Below are 21,181 nucleotides of genomic sequence, written 5' to 3'. Positions count from 1 at the left end.
ACCCATATGGCTGAAAAAGGAGCCATGTGATATTTTCCAACACGATCACTTCCTTGACAAAAAAGAAAAGTGATATCAGGAACTCGTACCTTATGGTAGCACATGGCAGATAAAAATAGATGCGTAAAAGGTACCATTACAGAAAACGAGTTTGATGTTAATTTAGGTGTGTAAGTAATCAATTTTTAACTGTCTACTTCTTGAATCACTGTTTAAAATTACTACCTGGGGGATCCCTGGGTGGCTCAGCGGTTTGGCATCTGCCTTTGGCCCAGGGTGTGATCCTGGAGTCCCGGATCGAGTCCCACATCGGGCTTCTTGCCTGGAGCCTGCTTCTCCCTCTGCCTGTGTCTCTGCCTCTCTCTCTCTCTCTCTGTCGCTCATGAATAAATAAATAAATAAATAAAATCTTTTTAAAAAAATAAAAAATAATAAAATTACTACCTGGACTTTGAGAGTAGATGCATGTTTCTTTCTACTACTCCATTTGCTATACATATGTATGTATGTGTGTATCTATCTATCTATCTATCTATCTATCTTTCTATCTATCTATCTAAAGCCAAATGTGTGTGTATATATGTGCATATATAAGCCACAGCAGTGACTACTCTATAATTAATCTCTTCTACAAAGTGGCAGGTATGATCAAATTCTATAAACACATTTGTCTAAACAACATGTCTTGTGAAGCTATGGAAGAAGATTTTGAAAATTATTTCTATTCTATGAAGATTTTTAATTTTTTTTTATTATTTTGTTTGAAGATTTTTAAAAAGAATTTTTAAAATTTATTCATGAGAGACACAGAGAGAGAGGCAGAGACACAGGCAGAGGGAGAAGCAGGCTCCCTGCAGGGATCCTGATGTGGGACTCGATCCTGGCACTTGATCTTGGCACTTCGGGATCACACCCTGAGCTAAAGGCAGCTGCTCAACTGCTGAGCCACCCAGGCGTCTCCTATTCTATGAAGATTTGAAGAGTAGAGTAGATTGGGGTTACTTTTATCTAAAAAGATAGACACAGCCTATATTAGTTCTCTCAATGTGATATTTAGATAGGTATTTTATATATATAATATATATAAATATATACATATAAATATATACATAGAGAGATTTATTATAGGAATTGGTTTATGTGGTAATGGAGGCTGAAAGGTCCCACCATCTGCCATCTGCAAGCTGGAAAACCAGGAAATCTGGTGATACGATTCAGTCTGAGTCTGAAGTCTTTAAAAGCACAAGGGCTGATATCCCAAAGTAGGAGAAGATGGATGTCCCAAAGCAAAAAGAACAAATTCTCCCTTTTGCCCTTTTGTTTCATTTGGCCCTCAACAAACTACCTGATACTCACCAGCATTCCTGAGGGTGATTTACTTTATTGATTCAAAAGCTACCGATTCAAATGCTAATCTTTCCCCAAAAACATCCTCACAGGCACACCTAGAAATAATGTGGATTTCTTCCCCAGTTTTGTTGAGAAATTTATCACAATAGGTTCAGCTAACATCCATCATATCATAGAGATACAATAAAAAGAGAAAAAAACAAAAGAGAAAAAAATTGAAATGTGTATTCAAGTCCTTTGTCCATTTTTCGTTGGATTATTTGGTTTTTGTTTTTGTTTTGTTTTTTGCTATTGAGTTGTATATATACAATTTTATGTATTTTAGATATTAATCCCTTATCAGATATATGATTTGCAAATATTTTTTCACATTCCATTGATTGTCTTTTCGCTTTGCTAATGATTTTCTTTTCTTTTCTTTTCTTTTTTTTTTGGTGTATAGAAGCTTTTTAGTCTGATGACTCCCATTTATTTATTTTTTATTTTGTTGCAGGTGCTTTAGGTAGTAATTGTGATTTCCAAAATCATTACCAAGACTCCTATCAAGGAACTTTATTTCTGTGTTGTCTTCTAGGAGTTTCATGGTTTCAGGTCTTATATATGGGTCTTTAGTTCATTTCCAGTTAATTTTTGTGAATGGTATAAGTTAGGGTCGTTTCATTTTCTTTATATGTGACTATCCAATTATTCAAGGGACTCTCTTTTCTCCATTGACTATTTTTGGCTCCCTTGTCAAATTCAGTTGACTATATATGCTTGGGTTTATTTCTGTGCTCTTGATTCTGTTCCATTGATTGTTTTCATGCCAGTTCCATACTGTTTTGATGACTGTAACTTTATCGTATAGCATGAAATCAGGGAGTGTGATGCCTCCAGCTTTGTTTTTCTCTCTTAGGATTTCTTTCAGTATTCAGGGTCTTTTGTGGTACTATACCAATTTTAGGATTTTTTTTTCTATTTCTATAAAAAATGCTATTGGAATCTTGATAGGGATTGCATTGAAACTATAGATCACGTTTGGTAGTATTAACATTCTAACAATATCAATTCTTTCAACCCATGAGCACCTTTCCATTTAATTGTGTCTTTTTCAATTTCTTTCATCAGTTTTTTTTTCAGAATACAGATCTTTTACCTCTTTTTGATCAGTTTATTCTTAAGTATTTATTGTTTTTGATGCTACTGTAAATGGGATTGATTTCTTTATTTCTTTTTAAGATAATTATTGTTAGTGTATAAAAAATGCTACTGATTTTTACATGTTAATTTTGTATTCTACAACTTTACTGAATTCACTGATTGGATCTAACAGTTTTTTTCCTTGAAACTTTGGGATTTTCTCGATATAAAACCATATCAATTGCAAATAGAGGTAATTTCACTTCTCCCTTTTCAATTCTGATATCTTACTTCTTTTTCTTGCCTGGTTGTTCTAGCCGGACTTCCAGTACTATGTTGAATGGGAGTGGTGAGAATGGGTAGCCTTTTCTTGTTCCTGTACTGAAATGGCAAGCTTTCAACTTTTTACCCTTGAGTATGATGTTAGTTGTGGGCTTGTCATGTATGGGCTTTATTATATTAAGATATATTTCTTTGACTAATTTGTTAAAAGAGTTTTTATCATAAATGAATGTTGAATTTTGTCAAATGCTTTTTCTGCATCTATTGAAGTGATCCCTGGATTCTTTTCCTTCATTCTATTAATCTGATATATCACACTGATTGATTTGCGTGTTTTGAAACATCCTTGCATTTCAGGGATAAATCCTATTTGATCATGGTGAATGATCCTTTTAATGTGCTGCTGAATTCGTTTGCTTGTATTTTATTGAGAATTTTTGCATCTATATTCATCAAGGATATTAGCCTGTAGAGAAATAATGTTTTATCAACTATTTGGGCATCCCTTAGCTCCGTCAAGTTGACATATAAAAATTACCATCATAGAGCCATTATTGAGGCAGAAAAATAAAACAAGAAGCTTTCAGTAATGTTTATAGGCATTTAATAGGTATATTCCACTTGCCAAAGCAAACATTTTTGACATTTGTTTATTTTTCAAGTTGTAAATTTTAATTGTGGTTTCACCTAAATATGATATAAAGCATATTTTATTTTATTTTATTTTATTTTTAATTTTTATTTATTTATGATAGAGAGAGAGAGAGAGAGGCAGAGACACAGGCAGAGGGAGAAGCAGGCTCCATGCACCGGGAGCCCGATGTGGGATTCGATCCGGGGTCTCCAGGATCGCGCCCTGGGCCAAAGGCAGGCGCCAAACTGCTGCGCCACCCAGGGATCCCCATATTTTATATTTTAATGATGTCATTGAGTCAGTTCCCTTCTTTTTTATTAACACTCAAATTTTATACTCTAAATTAGAATCTATGGAAGCTCTACATCGGTGAAACTTTGGTTGCATTTTCAGTACACGTTTCCAGTATGTGGCATCAAAACTATAATTAGGTGGCTTTAGATTTGGAGGCACAAGGAAATTTGAAACAATTCCAAACTTTTTTAATTTTTTTTTTTTTTCAATTCCAAACTTAATATTGCATACTGCCTCCTCGGTTAGTTTGGCTTGAGATTTTAAGTATCTGAAAGTCTGGGGACTCAGATATGTAGCGTAATTCCTGCATTATTATATATGACCACAGTGAAAACTCACAGCACCCGGGGGACATATTCTTCAGGATATTCCATGCCCCACAAAACTGATTTAAATTGAATTTTCCTTTACTTCAAAAAAAGAGCTCATTCTTTCCTTCCCTCTCTCTTTTCTCTTCATCTGTTCTTTCTCTTTGTCCTTCCTTCTGCCTTTCCTATCTTACATTTGTTTTCTACCTTCTCTTAACTTTGTGAAGAAAAAGGGAGTTTGAAAGGTTAATAATATATTTTATAGTGTTACATATTTTTCCTGAGTGCCAATTTACTTTTGGACCTTATTATTTCCATTTGAGATACTTGCAGCACTTAAAATTAACTCATTTCTACCAACAAGATTATTTGTGAGGCTTTTTAGAGCCTCATCAATGAAATCACAACAGCAAATGTGATTAGATAGATCTGAATCAAATTTCAGAAGCCATTACATTCGTTCATTCTCCCAAGCATGTATTGATTTATTCATGACTTTATTCAGGTATAACTACTGAAGGCTCTCCATGTGCTCTGCGCAGTGCCAGACGCTGGCTGAATAGGGCATACATAGCTTCCCCCTCATGGAGTGGGGTGTATAATGATAAAACATAGTTTAGGTACAGCAAATATCTGAAGCACAGAGGATTAAAACATGAGCAATTGTTATATGTCTGAGGGTTTTTGGCTAACATTTGTAATAATGTTGTTATTAATATTAACATTACCTAATAGAATGTTTGAAATAATTTTTATTTACTCTTTTCCATACTTAATGTGTGACTGTCTATGAGAGGAATTAAAAATCAGGAGTGCCTGGCTGGTTGAGTCAGAAGTGCATGCACTCTTTTTTTTTTTTTAGGATTTTATTTATTCAGGAGAGACACGCAGAGAGAGGCAGAGACCAGAGACATGGGTAGAGAAAGAAGCAGGCTCTCCATTGGGGAACCCTATGTAGGACTCGATCTCAGGACCCCAGCATCACGACCTGAGCTAAAGGCAGATGCTCAACCACTAAGCCACCCAGTTACCCCTGAAGAGCATGCTACTCTTGATATTGGGGTTGTGAGTTTGATCCCTGTGTTGGGTGTAGAGATAACCTCAATTAGTGAAACTTTAAAAAAAATCCTATTTGTCCTGAGGAGAGACTAGAGACAAGTAAATAGATAATGTCAATGTAATGTGTTATGCTACAGACTGAACTCTGGGGCTGTTGAGTACGCATCCAACTCAGGTTAAGAGCAAGGCGCTCAAGGACGCTTCTAGGAGTAAGTCATACTGGAACAAGGTGTGGAGTATGGCTCAGTGTCAACCAATTTGGATGAGATTACCTGATTGATATGGTCATGAGTAAATAATGTACACATATTATTGTGAACCAAGTAGAAGGTCAAGCCACATGGAACATTCAAAATATCTAAAAGAATGAGAAATATCAATAAGCAGTGGAGTTTTCTAGTACAAAAACAATCTACCATATCTTCTCCAATAGAGGGAATAATAAGGGTGAACATTTCAAAAAATGTTGTTGCAGCAATATGTTCCTTTGCACATTTGCTAAAATGTCCTAAGGAATCCTAGTGCCTCTTGTCTCCCCAGAAGGGAGCAATGAGGGAATCTCAGGGGGCTCCGGACTCCACTCCTGATCTAATTCTGTAGGACAGCAAGGTTAACATTTTCAGCAGGGCAGTTAAGATTCTTTTTTGTTTGTTTGTTTTTTAAGATTTTATTTATTTATTCATGAGAGAACAGATAGAGAGAGAGAGAAAGAGAGAGAGAGAGGCAGAGACACAGGCAGAGGGAGAAGCAGACTCCATGCAGGGAGCCCGATGTGGGACTCAGTCCTGGCACTCCAGAATCACACCCTGACCCAAAGGCAGATGCTCAACCACTGAGCTGCCCAGGAGTTCTCAGGGCAGTTAAGATTCTATGTCTTACAGAATGCTGAACTCTAACTAAGGCTGTAATTTGAGAAAGTGATTTTGCTACTGAAAAGACTCTTAAAGCCACTAGTTTAGAAAATGTTAGTGGTTGATTTATTAAAATCGAGATGATTTCTTTTTATTTATTAAAATGAAAAAAAATCCATAATAAAATTCTAACTAGGAAGTTACCATATTTAAAAAAAATCAAGATTTTTCTCTTCACATGCATACCTTCTTATTAAAAGATGGCAAATTCATTTAGAAATGTACACACATATGAAATAAAAATGATAATTTTTAATACCTATTATCAAAACTTCAGACATGTTCAAAGGGGACCATAGCATGAAAGGATTAATCTGCATAGTGTGACTTTTAGGGAACCCCCTTTTTAAAAAATATTTTATTTAAATTTGTTTGCCAACATATAGTATAACACCGAATGCTCATCCCTTCTTTAGGTAACTTTGAGAATTGTAATACATATTCCATTGAAGAAATGAAGGAGGCTGCATCCATCCCTGCCATTGCGCAATAATTATATTTAAAGCAGACATTTTTACTGTGTTATTTTCAAAAGTATGCGGTTTTCTGAGTTATGGCAGATAATAAATAGAACTCTCTTTTTGTGTTCCACAATTGAAATTTTGGCTTGTATAGATTATTTAGAATTGTAGCAATAGAGCAAATGAATCAACTTGATTTTCTTGCACAGCATTTTTCCTTACATGGAACTCATTTGTTTACTTTTTAATACATTACATAAGTGTGCTCTGGTGGAATTTCTATGAAATTTTAGTTTTTAGGTCAAATATAGGTGACTTCTTATATTTCCCCTAATTATTTGTGAAATTTCTCTTGGGAGGTATGAGTATATCTTAACATGAGTATGTTTTCTATTTGAAAATGGTTATCTTCTCTAAATTATTAGTCTTGTCAGTATTCTAAATTGTTATCACTTTTTAGCTTATTTTTTATTATTTGCATGTATACTTCCCCCATTGTAAGGATGGAAGGTTCCTGTTCTACTTGTTTTTGTATTCCTCATGGTGCTTGTACTCTGCTATAAATCAGAGTCAATGGATATCTGTTGGATTCTGGTTAGATGAGTTATTATTTCCTTAACGTCAGGATGCTTTTGGTTACACGAGGCAAAACACACAGGTAAAAGTTACTTAAACCAGTACTATGCAAAGTGTAATCCATAGACTGCTATCAGCACACAAACTTCATTTCTGATCTGTAAGGAGCTAAGTAAGCATTTGGAAATACTCATAGCAATTTGAATTTATCACAGTATTTAAGTATCTGACCATTATCCTCAGAATTTTTTATTTTAAACAGTTTTTTGTCTTCTGCTAATTGAGAATTTTTTTAAAAAAGCAAACAGTTCCTGTATTACAGAGTGTTAGAGAAGCAGACATTTAGACACTGAGTGTTTCATAATAACTCTCACATAACAAGAAATCAAAGGGAAATAGTTGCTGGGGTTGGCTTACTGGTTCAGCAGTGTTAGGGCTCTAGTGGTGTTTCTGGAATTCCCTTTCTTCTATCCTGGTTCCAACATGCCTTCAGTGGGTTCCAAGTCTCATATGTTTTCCCACAAAAATATTTGTCTCAGACAAGAAAAGGACAGATGGAAAAGAGCCGTTCTTCTCTTGTAGCTGTTTTTTCATCTAGAAAGAGATCTTTGCCAGATTGCTACTCATGTTTACTTGATGAGATTTGGGTCACTTGTGCTCCCTCAGTCAATCCCTGGAGAACTCTCAAGGCCTAAGTCTAGCATGGCGCATCCTCTAGACAGGACACCTCGCTGCATGAACAGAGCCGGGGTTCTATCAGCGAGAAGGACTGGGGGAATGGCAGTTCTGCACATTTCTCTAAAGACCTAACATTATCAGAAATTGATGTAACCTTGAGAATATTTTCATAAGTGGGGGATGTAATAATAGTTCAAATTAATAGAGTGCCTATCACGCTAGGTTTTTTCTGTGTTTCTTTATATTTTATATAACTACCCTGCACATAACCAGTGTTACTCTATTTTACAGATAGGGAAAATGAAACAGAGAGAGGTTAAGCATCTTGCCCAAGGTCACATCCCTGGGAGATAAAGCAGAGCTGGGAATTTAGCGCTGCATTATGAATATCTCAATCCAGCCTCCTTCTACTGTGCTACAAAGGTTAGTTTTGTTTGGTGTCATAGGGTGACCAGGCAGTGTACATGATATCAGAAACCTGGGAAGGTCTGATCCAGGAGACTGACTTGAGTGATGCCCTCAATTAATTAATTAATTAATTTTTAAGATTTTATTTATTAGGGAGAGAGAGAGAGCATGAGCAGAGGGAGAGGGAGAAGCAGACTCTCTGCTAAGCAGGGAGCCTGGGCCCCCAGGGCTTGATCTCAGGACCCTGGGATCATGACCCAAGCTGAAAGCAGACGCTTAACCACCTGAGCCACCCAGGTGCCCCAAGCAATGCCCTCTTTTAAATACCAAGTGTGAACTATCTTAATATTTCCAATAGCTCTCTGGCACATGGTTCTATATTTTCTTTCCTTCAGGGTGAACCCACTCTGCTACTGTCTGAAAAGCACTCTCCCTCATACAACATCTGTCACTGTCAATTGCTGCCCCAAGGGTCAAAGGCCCCCCGCTCTTGTCACAGGGTTGGACCTAATAGGTAGATAGATGTATTCTCTGTAATCCTGCAATCTACAGGACTAGTGCTCAGTAAAACTCTTGTGCATGGTGAATAAGTATAACTTGAAACTTTACTAATATGTCAATACTATATATCAATAGCACTGTCACTTAGGCTTTCATGGGCTTCAAGAAACTATTTTGAACCCAGACAACCAACTTTCAAAGACTTCTTTACAACAAAGCTCTTTGGTAAGCTGAAAATTGCTCAGTTTATGGGGTTTTCTCTCAATCCTATAGTTTTTCATATTCCAATTCCCTAGAAAATTGCTTTTGAGATAAGTTACATGATATATCTCTAGAGCAGTCCATTTTTTTTTTTTTCATTCTACTGCAGATCTGGGCATACAATCCTAATTATCTTTGACCATGCTCCTTTCTGCAGGTGATACTCTATTCTAGTTAATGCATGAAGCATAGCAAAATTTATAAGGCTGTGAGAATAAGCTTTGGGACATTTGTGTTTAATGCCCAAATATGTGAATTTTATTATCAATTGAAGATTTCAGCATTTATCAAGCTGTGTCCGCGCTGAGGTCTGTTTTTCCTATCACAGACTTTTATTGTCAATTTTATTATTTTTATTTTTATTTTTATTTTATTTTATTTTATTTTATTTTATTTTATTTTTATTGTCAGTTTTACTCAATTGTAAGTTAGTTCAGGTCAACAACTTTGACATGCATGGAATTTGATGATGCACCATTAATGTTGCTGACACTGCCTTTGGATAGAAAACTCTAGCATGTACAAAATATATAATTATTCTCATCAGATTCACCATTTCATGAGAAGTTATAAAAATGACACATGAGGTAAAATAAGTCCATCAGTCCTCTAAAAGTTTCCATGTAGGTTTAGGGAAAGTAAAATAAAAGTAATATTTTATGTTGAAGTACAAACACTGAAGAAAAATTTAATGAATTCATTTTATTTTAGCTCATCTGGAGATCTTCATGCTTTTTCTACTGTTTGGTAACTCAAATATTAAATGTTTACTTCAAAAACATGTTACAACATTGATGTTGCAATGTTGAAGTGTAGCTACATCCAAATTTGGAATGTCTTGTGAAATAATTTATTATTCTTCTGAAAATTCATGAAAAGATTAAAAATTAGTATTAAAGACATAACTGATATTTTTAGAGGTCATAAGAAGATACATATTCCTTGGATATTTCTAGAATTGAAGGTGAAACACAGAGTATTCTGTCTCTAAAAAAACTTCAAAATACTTACAAAGCTGTTTTAATTTTACTTAAAAACAATACAGAGAGTCAAAGATTGAAACTATAAATCAGAGTGGATCTACTTCTATCTGGATTGGAGTACAGCATAAATAAGATTTACTGTGACCTAAACATTCAACAAAATGGTTCATGTCAGTGAGATAGGGCCGCGAATGAGGGTTTTTTTTTTTTTTTTTGCAATAAACACTGTGACTTGTCTGTTCTTCGTATTGTCTTTATACCTGAGCTTTGTGGCAGGCCCAGAAATTGGGAATTTTAGAAAGAAAGCTCTACAAGGACTGACTCAGGGAGAGAATTGAAAATAGCTTCGTTTTGTTGTCTGTGATGAAGTATCAGGGTGTGCCTAAGAGTCGAACTGTATAATTAAACCCCAGCTCTGGACTGGCAGTATTAGGAGGTTTACAGGGTAACATGAGCTAAGAATTTCAATCATACTTTGTAAAGCCAATAACATAATGGTTTCTTAATGCTACAGTTTCCTTGTAGTGAAGAGTATCAGGTATTATGTTTCATTCTTTTAGGATAGCAAGGGTTCCATTGGTGTGACTGGCCCTGGAAAGGATTTAGAATCTTTTACCTTTTTTTTTTTTTTTTTAAATTATGCTTTAGAGGTCATTTACTACAATCCCTTTCTTCTGAGAATAAAGAATTGGTTTCTGCTGTCATGTTTCTTCATCGAGCATGCAAGGGTGCTGAAATCCTGTGGTTCTTCAGCTTTATTCTCCATAACACTTAGCGAAAGTCCACAAGGATCTGTGGTGAGCCAGAAGCAATTTGCCTCCCCTCTGTGGTTCAAGGCAGGATTGTTGGGTGGAACTCTACTTGCATAGTTCAGCCAAGCGATTCATAAAAAGATGTGGCTAATGATAGAGGCAGTTATTGGTGGTTAAACAATGGGAAAAAGTCTGCCTGCCAGCCAGACTCAGATGAAGTAGTAGGATCATAGCGTCTTGCGTGTAAGAGATGCTTGGTGAATATTTGTTGTACAAGTGAATGAAGGAGGGAATGAGTCGATAGACTTTTCAAGTGGAAGTGGATCCTAGATTCAGATCATTCAGTATTTTTTCTTTGGAATTCCAACAGCATATCATCTCAGCTTGGTCTTAACCCAGGACAGTGGTTCACCCTTCTGCTCACCTAGGACATTTGGATTTGTGTGAGGACATTTTGGTTATCCCAGTGTTGGGAGCATTGGGGTGTGTGAGTGCTTCGGGGATTTAGGGATTATCAAAGGGTAGAGAGCTAATGCCCTTCAGTCAACAGGGAGTCCTGCCCAATGGGAAATTCTTGCCTTAAATATTAAACAGCATCCCCTTGAGGAGCACCGAGTCTCCATCTGGGTTCTTGGATAGGAAGGTTACAGACACACAAGTCATCACTTTATTAACTATCCAAATACCTTGCTGGACAGATTACATTACAAAAAATCCTTCGGTCTTGGTAGGCCTTTCAGTCTCTGTAGCAACGACTCAGCTAGTCATTGTAGCTTGAAAGCAGCGGTAGATAATACGAAAATGAATGGATGGTTTTGTCTCAATTAAATCCTATTTACAAAAACAGGTGAGGGGATAGATTTGGCTCATGGGACAGTTTACCAACCCCTGTTCTGTACTTAATTATTTGGTTAAAATCCAAACATTGTATTTTTTTAAAGATTTTATTTATTTGAGAGAGAGGGTGAGGAGGGAGGGGCAGAGAGAGAAGCAGGCTCCCCGCTGAGCAGGGAGCCCAATACAGGGCTCATTCTCAGGACCCTGAGATTACAGCCTGAGCCGAAGGCAGACGCTTAACTGACCAAGCCACCCGGGTGTCCCCAAAAGTAGTACTTTCCTATTATGTCTGTTCATATCATTGTATTGGTTTCAGCCAATCGTTCCAACCAGCTGAGAACCTCTTGAATTTTAATTATTCCAGTTCTGGTTATCCCATAAAAAAATTAAACTCCTTTTTCACTTTGTGTCACCTAATACATACTTCTCTACTTTTATCTGTTTTTTTCTCCAGACCAAAACAAAGACACCTTAAACAGAATAAAGCCTAAAAGTGGCTCTGTACCACATAACTAGTTTTTTAGTTTAAAATGATTAGTGGTCTCAGTAATAAATATCTTTGATTATCATAGTTGAACCATCAATTAATTCATGAAACGATGCCCAAGTTCTATTATGCAGTACATTTGCCACTTTGCTTCACAAGAATCATAAGGGGATTGTCAGTATTGTATTTTCTTCTTGGAATCAAGATGTGTGTCTATGACAAGCTCTTGCATGCCACTCTATTAATGCCAACAATATTAATATTGGTCATACTAAACTGACTTTTAGTAAATCATCTGTTTGTTCATATATATTTGCAATTTGCCAGGAAGAGATGTAAATCTTATCAGGCTGTTCCTTTTAAGATATTTGCCCAAATGTGTAGCGTGACTAGACAAATGTCTGCCTGTGGTCCTGAGATCATAGTTACGGATTCAGTAGTGCCTTGTGTGGGAAGGAGGGAGATAACAGTGGTCCTAGCTCCCTCCTTCCCTTCTCAGGGACCTTACTGCCAAGTGCTGACCTCCACTAGACATCCTGTGGAGATTTGGTAATAGGTTATCTAAGAAGTTCATATCTGAGAATGTTTTTAACAGTGTATTCTTCTTGTATGACTACCTATTATAAATAAACCAGGAATTGATATGATACAGGTGGCTGAAGAGTGGTAGTCACATGAGTTCTTTATCTACATGAAGACTGAAATATAAAACCTAAGGAAACTTGGGGCACCGGGGTGACACAGTGGTTGAGTGTCTCTCTTTGGCTTAGGTCTTGATCCCGGGGTCCTGGAGACCCGGGATTGAGTCCCACATTGGGCTCCCTGCGTGGAGCCTGCTTCTCCCTCTGCCTGTGTCTCTGCCTCTCTCTCTCTGTGCCTCTCACAAATAAATGAATAAAATCTTTTTAAAAAAGATTAAAAAATACAAATCAAGAAATCCTAAACTGTTTTCCTTGAGGCAACGCGCACGCGCGTGTGCACACACACACACACACACACACAAAACACTCATCTGTTACTCTGAGACCAAATTGTATCCCATTTGAAAAAAGGAATTTTTTGGAAGCTGTGATACATCAGGGCTCTTCAGATTACAAGTGTGCCTGTAGTTACTTACACTGTCAAAGATAAACAAAGCCTAACACTAGATAATGTGGTGAGAACAGATTTTATTTGGTAATAACTATTATTACTAGTATTGAGTTCTGATGTGAATGCTGAAGCCCAAATTATACAGAGGCAATGGGGCATTTTAAAGGGAGAGTGAGGGAATAGGGAGGGGGGGTAAGCAGAGCCTTTGTAGAGTCAGGGAAGTGAAAGATTACAAAAGGCAGGAACTGGAGGTTTGGTCCTTGTGAAATGCTTCTGGGTTTGCCAACTGGCACGTATGGAAGTCCAGTGCCACTCCTCCCACAGAGACTGGGAGATGCATATCTTCAGGTGTTGGCTGGAACAAACAGTACACTTTTTTGGCAACCTTGAATTTTCTCAGGCAGGCACTTTGAGGAGGACTAGGGTCATCCTAGGGATGTGACCTAGAGCTGTTAGAAACTACCTTAGTGCTTGTTTAAGTCTTTTTAGGTCACAGTTGATGGATCTAATCAAGAAGTAGACTCAGAGGAACCTGGCTAGAGTTTTCAAAGAGAAACTCTTTGTCACTACCCTTCACTTGTCATTTGTGAAGTTGAGTGCTAGTCTAGGGTCTTTGATTCCTTGAAGTCTGCTGTGATCATATAACTCTGGGATTCAGCATTGATAAAATTCAGTTGGATTTGAGACTTTCTCTGAGTTTTCTCTGCCATTTCCCCCAAGTTGTAAGCCTACCCTCGCAGCTGTCACATATTTACATCAATGTCTTCTATTTTATACCAAATAATTTTGTCCTTTCCAGTTTAAAGTCCAGGTTTTATGAAGAACTAATAGAGTAAATCTAAGTGCTATGAAACATGGTCAAATATTATTTATATTGAGGGAGTAGAAGAATCTTTTGTAATTTATATTTATATTCAAAGTATTATTTAGTATAATTCAGTGAATCACAGTATACCTTTTTTGTAGTATATAATTTTCCTAATACAATTCCATTAGCATAAAATGATTTCTGTGACTAGTACAATAATGTGAGCCTTGTAATTATTTTAATGTCAAAGGGAGAAAATATATTGAACAGTATTCACTCTTCTGAATTTGAAGGTTACCATTTGTTTTGTTGGAATTTTTCACAACTTCTTAGATTCTGAAAAAAAAAAAAAAAAAACTATTCAAGGCTATAACTTAGTTATGTAGAAACTCAGCTTATCTTTTTCCTGGATTTAAATAGGACCCGATTGGCTGGGAATGTAGGAGGGAAAGTCAGATAGAAGAGCACCGAAGGTTACTAGTGTAGGTCTATTATATCAGTTCTGATTTTTATTTCTTAAGTTAGTAATCAAGGAGAAGTATTTTAGAGTGGTGACAAATCTCTACATTGCTAAGCAACATCACTGGGCTTAACGAGAGAAAACTAGAAATAAAGCAATTATTGTGCTTCAGATGACCTCAAGCTCTATCCTAATGATCATTTATAAAAATTAGAGATGATGTGCTATGAAGTAAGCATATGCTTCATATTAATTTTATATTTATCCACAAATTCAGCTTTGTCTATTAAAATTATGTTTCTTGTGTGTATATTAGGTAGGCATGTTTCCCAATTTATTAGTTCATTTATTTATTTCAGGCACTATTCCATAGAGTGCTAAGGAAGGTTAAAATTAAAAGTCTAGGAATTTATAATTACTAGCAGTCATGCTTAAATTAATGGAAATGGCAATTTCCAGTGCTTTCTTCAATAGGAATAGGTTTGAGTTGTTTAAGTCAATCATCACAATAAAATAATTATTTTGGCTCTATTTTTAAAAAGATTTTATTTATTTGAGAGAGAGAGAGAGAGAGAGCAGGCATGAATGAAGGTAAGGAGAGAGAGGGAGGGAAAAGGTAAGCTGACTCCCTGCTGAGCTCAGAGCCCCATGTGGAGCTTAATCCCAGGACCCTGAGATTATGACCTAAGCCAAGGTCAGACAGTTAACCAACTGAGCCTCCCAGGCACCTCTTAATTCTTCTTAGAATTCAACTGATATTTCTACAATTTATTTTCAATGGCAAATAAATGCATATTTTCTCACTATTTTTATGAATGCTATTTTTCCTAGCACTCTCTACTTTTACAACAAATATACTATTCTTTTGATTTTTGATTTGTATATTTTTTTCTTTTGATTTGTATAATTTAATTAATTGTTAATAGTAGTTAAATTTTATTGATCACTGAATTTCAATGTTAATAATGGTGTATGGAATGCACTTTTCAAAAAATACCCCCAAAGTAACTACTTTTGAAGTCAAGGATAAATACTATCTAATGTAAGTTTGTTATTAAAGAATAAGTGTAGGGGCACCTGGGTGGCTCAGTCAGTTAGGTATCTGCCTTTGGCTCAGGTCATGATTCCAGAGTCCTGGGATCAAGCCCTGCATCAGGCTTCCTGCTCAACAAAGAATCTCCTTCTCTCTCTCTGTCTCTCTGCCCCTCCCTACCACTCATTCTGTCTTTCTCAAATAAATAAAATCTTAAAAAAAGAATAAGTGTATTTCAGCTAAGTTTTTAATGAACCTGTCAAAACAGTATTGGATAGAATATTTTGTACATAAGGTATCTCTTTCCTAGGGTATTTTCTGAACCTTTGTAATTATTAGTTTATAATTGAACAGAAAGAGATTTATAGTTTTGAGCATCTGGTTTTCTCCAAAATTAAATTTAGACCCAAGCAGGTTTGTGGTGATGTATGAAAGTGTAAGTGGATGAGTGTTATTGATGATGGCTTTGTCAGTCACTCAGACTTCTGACCTGTCTGAGCGGTCTAGTGTTGCACACTCTCCCTCTGTGGGCTGTGGGTTGTGGGTGATGACTGATCCCTTTCACAGGAAAGGAAGATGAGTCATTATCCTTTATGTGACATAGCTTATGTGGTATTAAAATTTATCATCTTCTCTGAAGCCATCCAGCATATGGTCATCTTTAAAGCTGAGATGAAATTTATTTATATAAGGCTATTTCCCCAAGTAGACATCCAAAACAAGGGGATTTATATCTTTTTTGTTCTATGGAAAGAATTAAGGTAAATTAACCCTGGCTTAGGGTATATGTCCTTGAATAAAGTTGACTTTATTTTTAAACACCTGCTTTAATTACTTGTAGATTCCTACTTCTGGCAGATGAAGTGACTGACATTGAATTACTCTTTTGACATAAACAACTATAACGCTGGGCAAAAGAGAGGAAGCAGTGGTTTTTGGGTGTTAGACAACACTCAGAGCAGGACTGTGACCTTTAGAGAAAAGACACTCTAGGGTACTTTCTGAGGGTGAAACAGGAGCTTACCCAGAACAGTGATCTTACTGATACGAGGAGACAAGTCCTGGGGGTCAGGAACTGAAATTCATGGAGCAGAATATAGAGAATGACAGTGGAATGAAGGAGTCGGTGTGGTTTTGTCTCAAGACACACTGGCTATGGACTGGGCCACATATCTCTGAGTAAGGCTCCGCAAAGCCCAGCACAGAGACGCTGTTGCAGGACCAAGAGAGGAACACAGAGATGGTGTCCTGCAGTCATGGGAGCCACTGGATTTCTGGTGGAGCAGAGTGAAGAAGCCTCCAGACCACCCCTCAGGTAATTGGTACTACCAAAAGCCGTTTCAGGAGTAATAGTAATTACACTGTAAATAAAATAAAACAAATGGGGAAGAAAACAAAAAGACCTACTGTATAAAGCATAAAACCATGCCTGGCAGGAGACAGAGATCCTGTCATTAGTGTAACAAATACCAATGTCCTTTTAAAAGAAGAGGACAAGGTAATTCACATTCCGCATGACTTGACTCCATCATGGCCAGAATTGAAAAAAAAAAAAAAAAACAACATATATATATATTAGATGTTCAAAGAACAGCCCAATATATAAAAAAGTGATCCAGAATTTAGAATTCTATTAGACAATAGAAATGGAATTCTAGTTGATCAAAGTATTGGAATGAACAAAGACTTTAAAAACTCTGTTATAAGTATGTTCAGGAATTTAAAGAAAATCACATCAATGATGCATGAATAGAACTCAGCAGAGAAATTGAGAGTAAAAAAAGAACCAAACAGAAATTCTGAAACCTAAAAGTAATATATCAGAAATGAAAAATGGCTGTAACAGGTTGTCAGCAGATTGCTCACTAAGAGAAAGAGCTAGTGAACTTAAAGAAAAACCAATAAAAAAATGTAAAACCTTAAGGAAAGGGATAAAGTATTGTAAAAAAAAAAAAAAAGGATGGAACCTCAGTGACATATGGAGCAATGTAAAATTGATAGAAGAGGATGGAAAAAGAAATAATATTTGAAGAAGAAATGACAGAAATTTCCCAGGGTCATGAAGAAAAATCAACTTACAGATTCAAGAAATCAGTAAACCCCAAGAAAAATAAATATAGAGAGAACGACATTATAATCAAACTGTTGATTATCGAAAATAAAGTCTTCAAAGATGCCAGAAAATACCAAAAGACACATTATACATAGGGAATATATGTATACTATATGAATTACGGCTAATAGTTCACCAATAACAATGGAGACCAGAAGGACAATGGATGTCTTCTTTAAAGCTTTGGAAGAAGTAAAGGTCATATGATAATTTAGTATACTATACCAAGTTAAAAAATATCCTTTAAAAATCATGATAAAATAAAGACAATTTTCAGATAAACAAAATCTAAAGCAATCTGTTGCCATTGGAACTGCACTACAAGAAATGCTAAAGGAAGCTCTTGCAGCTCGAGAGAAATAACAGAGAGAAAATCAGATCCACAAATAGCAAAGAATAGCATCAGAAATTATAAATATTCAGATACATATTTTTAATTTATTTCCTTCAAAGACAAAACTAAAAATAATGGCATTGCATTATCAGTATTATATCACATATAGATGTAAAATATATGAAAAAGAAATGATATGAATAAATGGAATTACATTGTAGTACGATTCTTATATTTTATATGAAGCAGAATATTAATTTTAAGTGGACTGTGATAAGTAAAGAATGCATCTATAATGCCTACAAAAAATATTAAAGATAGTTCAGAGAGGTGTAGTTTTGTACCAGCAGAGAAAATAAAATAAAATGACCCTAAAGAAAGCCTAAAGAGAAGAGGAACAATTATATAAAAAATCATAACTGACAAATTAGCAGATGTGTTATAATGCTATAAAAATTTTCAACACATCAATAATTGCATCAACAAATTTATTGAACACTCCAATTAAAAGCTATATATTATCAGACAGGATAATAGATCAAAACCTTGATATATGCAATTAAAAATCAAAGGTGGGAGGAGTGCCTGACTGGCTCAGTCTGTAAAGCATGCAGTCCTTGAGTGGGAGTTCCAGTCCCATGTAGATATAGAGCTTACCTAAAAAATAAAAAAAAAATCAAAGATGGGAAATAGATGAATGGATAAAGAAAATGTGTATACACATACACACAGAGAAGGAATATTATGCAGCCGTTAAAAAGATGAGATCTTACTATTTGTGACAACATGGATGGGCCTAGAGGGTGTGTGCTAAGTGAAATAAGTCAGACTGAGAAAGGTAAGACAAATACCATATGATTTCACTCATACATGAAATCTAAAAAATAGAACAAATGAGTAAACAAACCATCAAAAAGCAGAATCAGACCTATAGAGAACAAACTGATATTTGCCAGAAGGAAGAGGGAGGGAGAGAGGATGGGCAAAATGGGTGAAGAGGAGTAGGAGGAGGTACAGGCTTCCCCTTTGGAATGAATAAGTCATAGGAATAAAAAGCACAGCATAAAGAATATATTCAACAATATGCTCATGGTGTTGTATGGTGACAGATGTTAGTTAGCTAGACTTGTGAGCACAGCATAACATGCAGAGATGTTGAATCACTATGTTGCACACCAGAAACTATTGTAACATTGTGTGCCAACTATATTATAAATAAGATAAGTTTTTAAATGGGTGTCTAGATACATTAAACTGCTCAATGGTATATTTAAAATCTTCTAAGAGAGAAAATTGTAAAAGTTCTCATTACAAGAAAAAGAAACAGTTGTGTATGTGTATTTATCTACATGAGATGATGGATGTCAGCTAAATTTATTGTGATAATCATTTCACAATGTATCATGTCAAGTCATTATGCTGTTTATCTTATACAATGCCATATGTTAATTATATCACATACAATCAAAAAATAAGAAATTAAAAAAATTCAAAGCTATAGATATACTGTGCCAACAACAAACATAAGAAACCTAGTGTGCTTTATGAATATTAGACAAAATGGAAATCAGAAAAAAACTATAGCCAGTTACAAAGGGGAAAAGTTTTTATAGTGATAAAAGTGTTGATTCAAAAAAATCTTAATGTGCATTCAATTATTAACATAGTTTCAAGATATATTAAGCAAAACTAACAGCACTAGAGGGAAAAATAGATAAATTCACAATCAGCAATTTAACAACTCTTAGTAATCAGTAGAAAAATCAGACAAAAAAGTGAATTAGTAAGGCTGTAAAAGAGTTAAACCACACTTTAAGACAGATCAACAGGACTGTCATTTATAAAATAATATACTCAAAAACTGTAAAATATAGATTCAATGCAATTCCAATAAAAAATCTTAATTTTTAAACAAATTGATAAGCTTATTCTATAATATGTATGGAATATAAAGGACCCACATATACAAAGCAATCATGGTAAAGAAGAACAAAGTTGGGACTCCTGGGTGGCTCAGTGGCTGAGTGTCTGCTTTTGGCTCAGGGTGTGATCCCAGGATTCAGGATCGAGTCCCGCATCGAGCTTCCTGCCGGGAGCCTGCTTCTCCCTCTGCCTATGTCTCTGCCTCTCTCTCTCTGTGTCTCTCATGAATAAATAAATAAATCTTAAAAAAAAGACGGACAAAGTTGGAGGACTCATCCTACCTGACTTTAAGATTTGCTATATAAACCTATAATAATCAAAGCAATGTGACTGGACATAAAAATAGACACACAGATCAAAGAAACATACAAAGTATACAATAGTCTATACACTGAATATACATATGGGAAAATATGACTTTTGACCTCTATTTTATTTCCATTCACAAAAATTAATTTGAAATGGATCATAGACGTAAACATAAAAGCTGAACTTGTGATTTTCTAGAAGAAAACATGGGAGACGAGCATTGTGACCTTGGAACAGGCCAAGACAGTATACAAAAGCATTCACCTTAAAAAAATTGATAAATGGCAGTTCATCAAATGAAAAAAATTCTGCTCGTTAAGAGACACATTTTGCAAATGAAAAGACAAGACACTCACTGCAGAAAATGTTTGCATTATATATTCCTGACAAGGAACTTGTATTTAAAATACTTTAAGAACTAATGCAGCCAATAATTAAAAGAGCCCAATTTAAAAATGGGCAAAAGGCTTGAAGAGCTACCCACACAAGAACATATGCAAATGACAAAGAAGCATATGGAAAATACTCTTCGTTATTATTCTTCAGGAAAATGGGAGTTAAAATCACAACAAAATCCTATGACGTATCCTTTAGAATAGCGTTAGTATATGGTGGTGAGAATATGGAGCAAATGAAACCCTCACACACCAGGATGTAAAATGCTACAAATGCTTTGAAAAAGTAGAAGTTTCTTGGAAGCAAAACATATACTTACTTACTCCACTCCAGAATTCTGCATCTTGGCATTTACACAAGAAAAAATGAAAATATATGTCCAAACAAAAACTTGCTTAGTTTATGTAGTTATTCATAATATTCACAAACTGGAAACAACCCAAATGTATTTCGATGGAAGAATGAACAAATAAATAGTGGTATTACCCACCAGAGAGAGAGAATACACTAGGATACACACAGTAATTTGAGTTTCAGAAATATATTGAGAGGAAGAAGCCAGACATAAACTTCTAGAAGGAGACATGGAGGTTCTTATTTTATAATATGGTTATTTGAAGTTCAAGAACTTTTATTGTGATAGAAATCAGAATAGCAGTTCCTTGTGGTTGGGAGGTTGGTGAGGGGAGGAAGAGAAGTTGAGTGGAAGGTGGCAAGTGAGAAACTTTCTGGAATGGTGAAAGTTTCTGAATCTCCACCGGGATTGTTGGCTAAAACAGTGTACACATTTGTCAAAACTCACTGAATTCTAT

General features: G+C 35.6%; 1 protein-coding gene across 3 annotated transcripts in view; it reads left to right on the top strand.

Moving 5' to 3' along the window:
• NKAIN3 (sodium/potassium transporting ATPase interacting 3) overlaps window positions 1-21,181 on the top strand; it is a 617,017-nt gene that overhangs the window by 20,690 nt on the left and 575,146 nt on the right. The gene's annotated exons all lie outside the window — the stretch shown is intronic.

This window comes from Canis aureus, chromosome 28 (assembly GCF_053574225.1).
Source record: "Canis aureus isolate CA01 chromosome 28, VMU_Caureus_v.1.0, whole genome shotgun sequence".
Lineage (NCBI taxonomy): Eukaryota > Metazoa > Chordata > Mammalia > Carnivora > Canidae > Canis > Canis aureus.
The sequence above is the reverse complement of the archived record's forward strand: the minus strand, read 5'-3'. Positions and strand labels throughout refer to the sequence as shown.